This window comes from Pterocles gutturalis, unplaced genomic scaffold (assembly GCF_000699245.1).
Source record: "Pterocles gutturalis isolate BGI_N339 unplaced genomic scaffold, ASM69924v1 scaffold3532, whole genome shotgun sequence".
NCBI classification, from domain to species: domain Eukaryota; kingdom Metazoa; phylum Chordata; class Aves; order Pterocliformes; family Pteroclidae; genus Pterocles; species Pterocles gutturalis.
Window position 1 is genome coordinate 68611 of NW_010110047.1, and position 7757 is coordinate 76367.

Below are 7757 nucleotides of genomic sequence, written 5' to 3' on the forward strand. Positions count from 1 at the left end.
TTATACAGCCTTCAATGCGCACAGCTGGATCTGGAAAAGATTATCTGTCTAAAGCTTTAAAACAACAGGTTTACGCTCTATAATGGGCTTTACCCAAGTAAGGTTAAGCAGTAGTAAGCAACAGATCATGTCAATTAGATGAATATTTAGGTGCTGACCAGAAGAGAAGAACCCTGAAGGAAGAATTTAAGAAAGAAGAGAAACAACAGAGGAATGCAGCTGCTCTGAATCAGACAGTAACACACACACACAAAAAAAAAGAAAAAATAAAATAAAAAGGGGGATATGAAAATATGAATGGCTTTTTTTTTTTTTTCCTCCACAGAATCATCAACTTCCATTATCCTCCTCCTCTCTCCATCACCCAAAAGCTTTAAAAACATTCTCTCTGGTTTTTATACCCTTTCTGGGGCAAAAAAAGGCTAGATGATATCCCAACATTATTTTTCAGCTTTATTCTCTGTTGTTTTTTAGTGGCAGTACTTGAAAAATTCACCTTCTCTAGACAAATAAAATCTCTAACTCAATACTTGGCAACTACTAGATATTTATCATTGAACACACCAAGAGGCAAATCCCGTTCTTCATAATGAAGTACTGAGTTGCCCAACAGTCAAAACACGGCAGTTTTACCATCACACTGCTACCAAACATCTCAAATACAACTTAAATAACTTTATTTTCTCCCATACTTGGATTCAACTTGATTATTATGTATACAATTTCAAGATTTATGTTATTTTATGTAGCAAAAACCTGCAGTTCTTAAAAGCTGAAGCATTTGCAGATCTGCTTCAACTGTTGTCGTTAGCCACCTGCTAGGCTTTCCAGTCCTTCGGCTGTGCACACGCTGCAGGGAAGGTCATGTTCTCAATGCAACCTACAGCCCTGATCTCCAGCTGTCCATCAGAAGCAGAGAAGGGACACCGTGAGGATCCAGTCAACCAGAACAAGTCCTACCAGCAAAAGAACCATCTCTTCTTGCTCGTGCACAGGGTTCCCTGCCACTCCATCACACCCCACATTTCACCCCAACATCTAGTCCTAGGTGAGGGCCTGGGGAATGACCACTGCAACACAGCCCACGTTTGCTCTCCTGTATAGGGTACAGGTACCAAAGTCCTCATTAGCCTGCACTGATTAGTACTGTACAGCTACCTCAGGGCAAATCTACTACATTTGTGTACTCTTCATTGCTGGCCTATGTCATTAACAACATACTGTCCTGTTGCATTATCAGGTTATGTTCCCTATTTAAATACCCTTAAGCCAGATATCTAAATTTCCTTCCAATTTTCTTAAAAGTACTTCAGGGAAGTTACTATACAGCAAGTTTACAAGCCCCAATAAAAAATAAAAATCCTTCAGACAAGAGGAATAGCAGTATCTTTTCTCCTGCTGCAGGAAGAAAAAAAAACATCAACATTTTGTTGTTCTTTGCATATCACTTTCATACACTAGACTGCACTGGAAAATAAAAAAACGTAAAGGCAAAATTCATAATTCAGTCTATACCAGCTAATCTTATTTTACGTTTAGCTAGACATTCATTTTTTTTACAGGGCAATTCTATTAACTATAGGAATACATCATGGTCTTTTGTTTTTATGCAGAAAGCTTTACATTGTATATTTAAATATAAACTCACTGGTTCTATTATAAACCTTAGCCTTCAGACTACTTTAACTGAAGTGTTACAATTGAACTGTAAAAAAAAGTTGATTTTTTTTTTCTTTTGAAGTTCTTGGTATATGAGCCTATGTAATTCACATTTGCAAGTCAGTTGATAATCAAGCCTACTCAATGACAGAAGTATATCTGACTAAATCCATAGGTTTATTTTTCAAATTTCCCCCGCTACACATACCAAGTCAAAAGCTTCTCAAACACATCTCTCAACGAAAAATTGAAAAAGAGAAAAGAAGAGGAGTAGCACTGTTCCAAGATGGTTATAAAATGAGACACCATTTTCACTACAAATTAAACAGGATAATGAACAATTTTTGGTTTCCCCTTTTAATAAAGTTTGCTTAATCTCTTTGATTTTTTACTTTCTCCTCTGCTTCTCAAATAACCCAAATAATTATTTCCATTCATCTCCTCCTTCATGCAGGGAAAAGGAAAGCGGTATGTCAAGCATATGAGTTTTCATCAGAAAGCAGCAATTTGCTGTAGGTCATGTAGGGTTTAAGAACTTTCTTCTACACATTTGTCCTGGGTTAAGCAGAGATAGAGTTAACTTTCTTCATAATAGCTAGCAAGAGGCTGTGTTTTGGATTTGTGCTCAGAAGAAAGCTGATAAGAAGTGATGTTTACAGTTGTTGCCAGGATATATACTCAAGGTCTTTCAGCTTCTCTGCTCCCTGCAGATGGGGGGGGTGGGGAGGAGCTGGGAGGGAACACAGCCTCAGTTACTAGCCTAGGATTTGATCTTAGGTTCAAGATTGAAACCCAGAGTGGCCAATAATCTTTTCCATAACATACACGTCATGCCCAGTGTATAGGTGAGGACCCTCCGGAAGATCATCCCTGTTGTTCCAGGTCCCTTTGGTTTCCGGATCTCTCTTGGCTCCAGATTATGTCGCTCCAGGTGGTCACTCTCCCAAGGCCGACCCCTCCCCCCCCACCCAGCTGGTCAGCTCTTGGTCTGGGATGCTCGGACTGTTATCTCCGTTTCACGAGTGCGGTTTTTCAGGACTCTCCCTGCTCCGGGATCGTTAGCCAGGAACAGGCTAAGCCTTGGTCATCAGGTGGGGGGGCAGTATCACTGTGTATCACTCATTTGCATATTTGTATATAGTATTATTTTCAATATTATTGTAGTTTAGTTAATAAATTGTCCTTATCTCAACCCATAAGTCCTTTTTTCCCTTTACCCCTTTAATTCTCTCCCCTGTCCTTGCATGGGGGAGGAATTGTGTGAGCAGGTGTGTGGTTTTGGCCCTCAGCCAAGGGCTAACCCATCACAGCATCTCAGTGGACACAGCTTTTTATCTCTATGATGCTACCTGCACTGAAATTAACAAGTGACTTTGTATTTCTCAGATCTAACTCGAGCAATCTTTGAAAATTCAGAACATCAGACACTAAACTGTAAATGCAAATCATCACTTCATGTTCACATCCTGCATTGATTTAGAGGCCCAAATGCAAATTGCCTTATTAATCTAACACAGAGATACCTTCCACCATTCCTTCCCGAAAAATGAACCTAGAGACCAAGAAAGCCATGTATGAGACACACAGAATATCTTTATCTCCTCACATTACAAATTCACACCTTCTATACTTTAGTTTAGGAAAAAACCTCCAATGTATAAGAGCCAACCACAAACTCATTTTGTACTTTGCACATTCTGGCTTCTAAATCCAGAAAACAAAACAACCTGGCTGAGCATTTCATTTGGATACCTGCCAAAGCCTCACCCAGTAACCCCTCTTCATACTCCCAAGGTAAAGTTCTTTCCAGAGCCTGGATCAAGAAAACCACAGATGTAGGTTACGAAGCATCCCACCTATCTGGGAAAAGAATGGACTTAGCACTTCACTCACACTACATCTGTTCAACTGGTTAAAGGTTTGCTGTTAACAACAAACATCAGAAACAAGTATTCTTAAGATCCTACACTTCCTACTCAAAAAAGCAGAATTAAAATGTTTATCAAAACAAAAATTAAGGAAGCAATTGTATTTTAGTACATTCAGAGTCTGAATACATAAACAAATTTGCCCAAATTAAAATATTTTTACAACCAGTAGAGAAACATACACATTTACATGTCCCCTTCAAATGTCTTAAATAGTATGCCCTTCAAAGAACAGTGGTAAGAAATAAGAGACTCATTTCTAATGACTGAAAGTTTTGTAAAACACTCAATTTTATGAGCTAACTCCATGAATATCATTTGCTAACAAATTATTTTCAAAAACCTAATTTTTAGCTAGATTTAGAGGCTGGTTTTTTTTTTTTTTCTGGTACGCAAGCAAGGACCTGAGTTAGTTCCTCAATAACATACCATCACCACCACTGTGTGCTCCCATGCTTCTATATCCTCATTTCACATTTGCTTTTTAGAGAACCACATTTCATCCAGTACCTGCTTGGTTAGATTACATATTCCATTTGCTCTGCCTTTCTCACTAGGAAAAATGTCTGTTTGCTTTCAAATAATTTCTCAAAAGAGGAAAAAAATATCAAATTTGCAGTGATTGCCTTAAAAAAAATTCCAGTAATCAAAGTTGAGATCTACTAGATGGCATGAACGAGTTTTTACTCTGTCATACTTGCGCACCACAACTATTTTGTGACTACCACTGAAGCAGTGCCCTGCTCCAGATGTCTTCCAACACAAATCCCAGGGGCCATATTGAGTGGGGAAAAAAAGTAAATCTTAATTGCTGAGGACAGATGGACCTCCTGGTCCCCTCCCCTCAGAGCACGTTCGCCAACTTTGGGGCAGGCCAAGAACTCTGAACTATTGTAACAGAAAAACCCAGCACAAGACGATGACCTACAGAATATGGAGAAATTATGGACAGTCATCTGAAGGAAGAGAACCACAAGCGAGAGATGTATAGTCACACAGTAGCTGAGGGAAGGTGGATCATTCGTAACAGCAGGTAATTTAACAACTTATGTCTACTTTATTCACTTAGAGATAAAACATCTTAGCTTAGGAAGAGTAGGTTTCATACCACTTCATGTGAAAAGTAACAGCAAATAAATAGATTGAAGTGTTACAGCACCCCACCGCTTTACCATTTTTCTGAATGCAAAGATCAAGATGTAAGGGGAATGTCCTATTTTCCACTGCTCCACCAGGCCTCATATCAGTGAAAAGAAACACATTTTCTGCATCTGTACACGGTAAATCTGCACAATTCCTACCCTGCAATCAGCAACTGCTGGAACTCCCTTTGGCAGGGAAACCCAACCTTCATTTTGTGTAACATAGCCATGGACATGCTGGCCTTTCAGCTGTTATCAGAGAGGACCAGTAGCCAACAGGCTCCCAAACACCATCACACCACTAACTCTAGCATCACTAGGGTATGCATCAGTATTTGTAAAATGAGTCCATAAACAGGGTTCCTTAAAACAGAGCCGTGGCACCCTGACAAAACTATCTTTTCCTATTTAATGGGTAAGCCAGCAAATCTCTCCAGCACGTTGCTGTCATATTCTTTTTCTGTGTTACAGACAAGTTCCCACTCTGCTGCCTTTATCTGTGACCAAACCCTCCAGACAATGCAAACAGTTATTACTTACGTCAACACATTTACTGTTCCTTACATCAAGCAAGCTTATGAAACTATTCTGCCACTTCAGATATAAAACTTGGGGAGACACTTTTCTCAGACTTTTATTTCTGATAAGTGAATCATATTCCCTACCAAAGAATCTCACACAGTTTATTTACTCTTCACATGTATTTTCTACTGCTTTCTTACACCCTGCGGCAGAGGAACATATCCAGAATAAATCACTCCAACTCAGATTCATAACTTGATACCAGAACAGTCAGAAGAAAGGAGCACACTGAGAAGCAAGTTGGCTGTCTTCACTGGCAGACAAGGAATATTTCTATGCAGAGGCTCAGAAAAACCATGTTTCCTCCTCTCCTCCCAAAACACCATAAATCAATTTCTACAGCAAGTTAGCAGACTGACGGACAGTTCAGTGAGCAACACTGACTCACACTCTCCCTCTGACTCATGTTCTTCTCCTTCTGACTCAGTTTTTTTTAGCAATCTCATTTTTTCCACTACCTCCACATACAGTTTCCTAGAATTGACAGAAACTTAATACATTCTGTCACCTCAGATGAGCATATGCTTTAACTTAACCTAGAGTAGACTAAATTAACACTCCTTCAGTGAAATTACTACAGATTTTACACCCAGTGAATACAGTTCACTTCTAAACAAAAAAAAAAAAAAAAAAAGGAAAAGAAAAATGTGCTATATTGGATGTTACACAAAGACAACAATGTCACATTACAAGGAGAATAAAACACCACTATGTTACTGTCTAGGTACTTCAAGGATACCTTTTCCCAACATACAGTATTTTAAAAGTTATCTCCTCACTACTACTTCAAACTGCTTTTAGGAGAAAAGAATAAATGTTACGAATTCCAGCAATAGCTTATGTATCTTGGGCTTGGTGCTGAGCCACTCATGAAACTGTTCCAATACAGTGTGGTTATACTGTCCATAAGGAAGTTATTTAGCAGCTTTAACTAGGTTCTCCCAATCAACTACTTGGAGGTGTGACAGAAACGAAGAATAAGAATACTGGCCTGAAAATCCTGAGATGTATTTGGAGTATTCACTATCAGGATGACAATCCTCTGCATGTACACAAAGCAAGGCCATTAGTAATTTAAAATGTCAAAACAGCTTGCAGCTTTCCTTTAAGTCACTTTCCTTTTTCTCCCTACAGATTAATTAAAAAGGGAGCATAACTACAAGCCTAAAAGAAATGAAACAAGTCATTGCTCTAGTATTTAAAAGAAAGTTATTTAGACATGTAATGAGATAGGCAATGACACCTATTTGTCCACACCCGGGCTCAGCGTAAGAGCATTCTGAAATGCAGTTATATAGCTAAAGTTAAGTATTAACTTGGTACATGCCACTGTCTTTGTATCTGCAGGAGATTTACTCAGATTTTAACACAACCACCTCTGGTGCAATGATCGACCAACCTCTCTCCTGAAAGGGGATTCAGGAGCTAGAAATAGGAGAATTGCAGAAAAGTTTACCTTTAATCTAACTATATTTTCCACATTTTACGCCATACATTCAGGGCTGAGTTCCACATCACTTTATTAACATTAGCTGGACCTAAATGTGTGAGCAGTACTTTGCACAAATACAGATTGCAGAATTTAGGTTTTGAACTTCTAAAACCATGTGCTTTTACAACACAACTAAGATAATCAGCCTCATCTGATAAACAACACTTAATTTCCAGTGACTTGGTTTTGTACAGCTACTGTTCTCACTAACAAAAGTTTCACTGGGATACAGTTACTGAAAATATTTTAAATTATTAGTGGGAGCAAAGGAAAGCTTTGAGGGGAAAAAAGCCCACACAAATGTGAAACTAGCAGCAACAATTCAGTTTAAGATACCAACATTAGGATGCACATCTGACACAAACAAAAGGAGTGAAAATAAAGTCTTCTAAAAATCAGGGTGTATACAGAGAGGATGCTATTCTGATTACAAGGATCAAGAAAACAAGATCCATTACATCTAAGAGAACACCTTACCAGGGAATAAATATTTCAGCAAACAAGTGACCTTTAACACTTACAGAAGCTTCATCAGAAGAAGAATCCTTTAGAGGCATTTGTTTGTTTAAACTCAAATGAAAACCATTCTGAGTATTAATCACAGCATTCTGAGTATTAATCACAGCATCAACAGCTAGGGCAGTAAGAAATTCTCATCTGTAGGACTCTTCTTGAGTAACATATAAGCAGGCACCTGTTAGAGTATTTACTGCCAAGTTGATGATGACAAAACAGCATTAAAATGTATTGTTCTCAGGCAGTTCTCATCCTCTGCAAGAAGATATAAGTCAAATAGTTCTAATATACTGTCTGAGTATACACACTGTTGCTATTCAGAATATAACTATACCTCCTGAAGCAGATCTTTCCCTTTGTAGTAATTAATAGCTTCAATTAGAAAACACAATATTTAACTGTTCATGTTCCACCATGTCAAAAAGAGTTAACTATCTT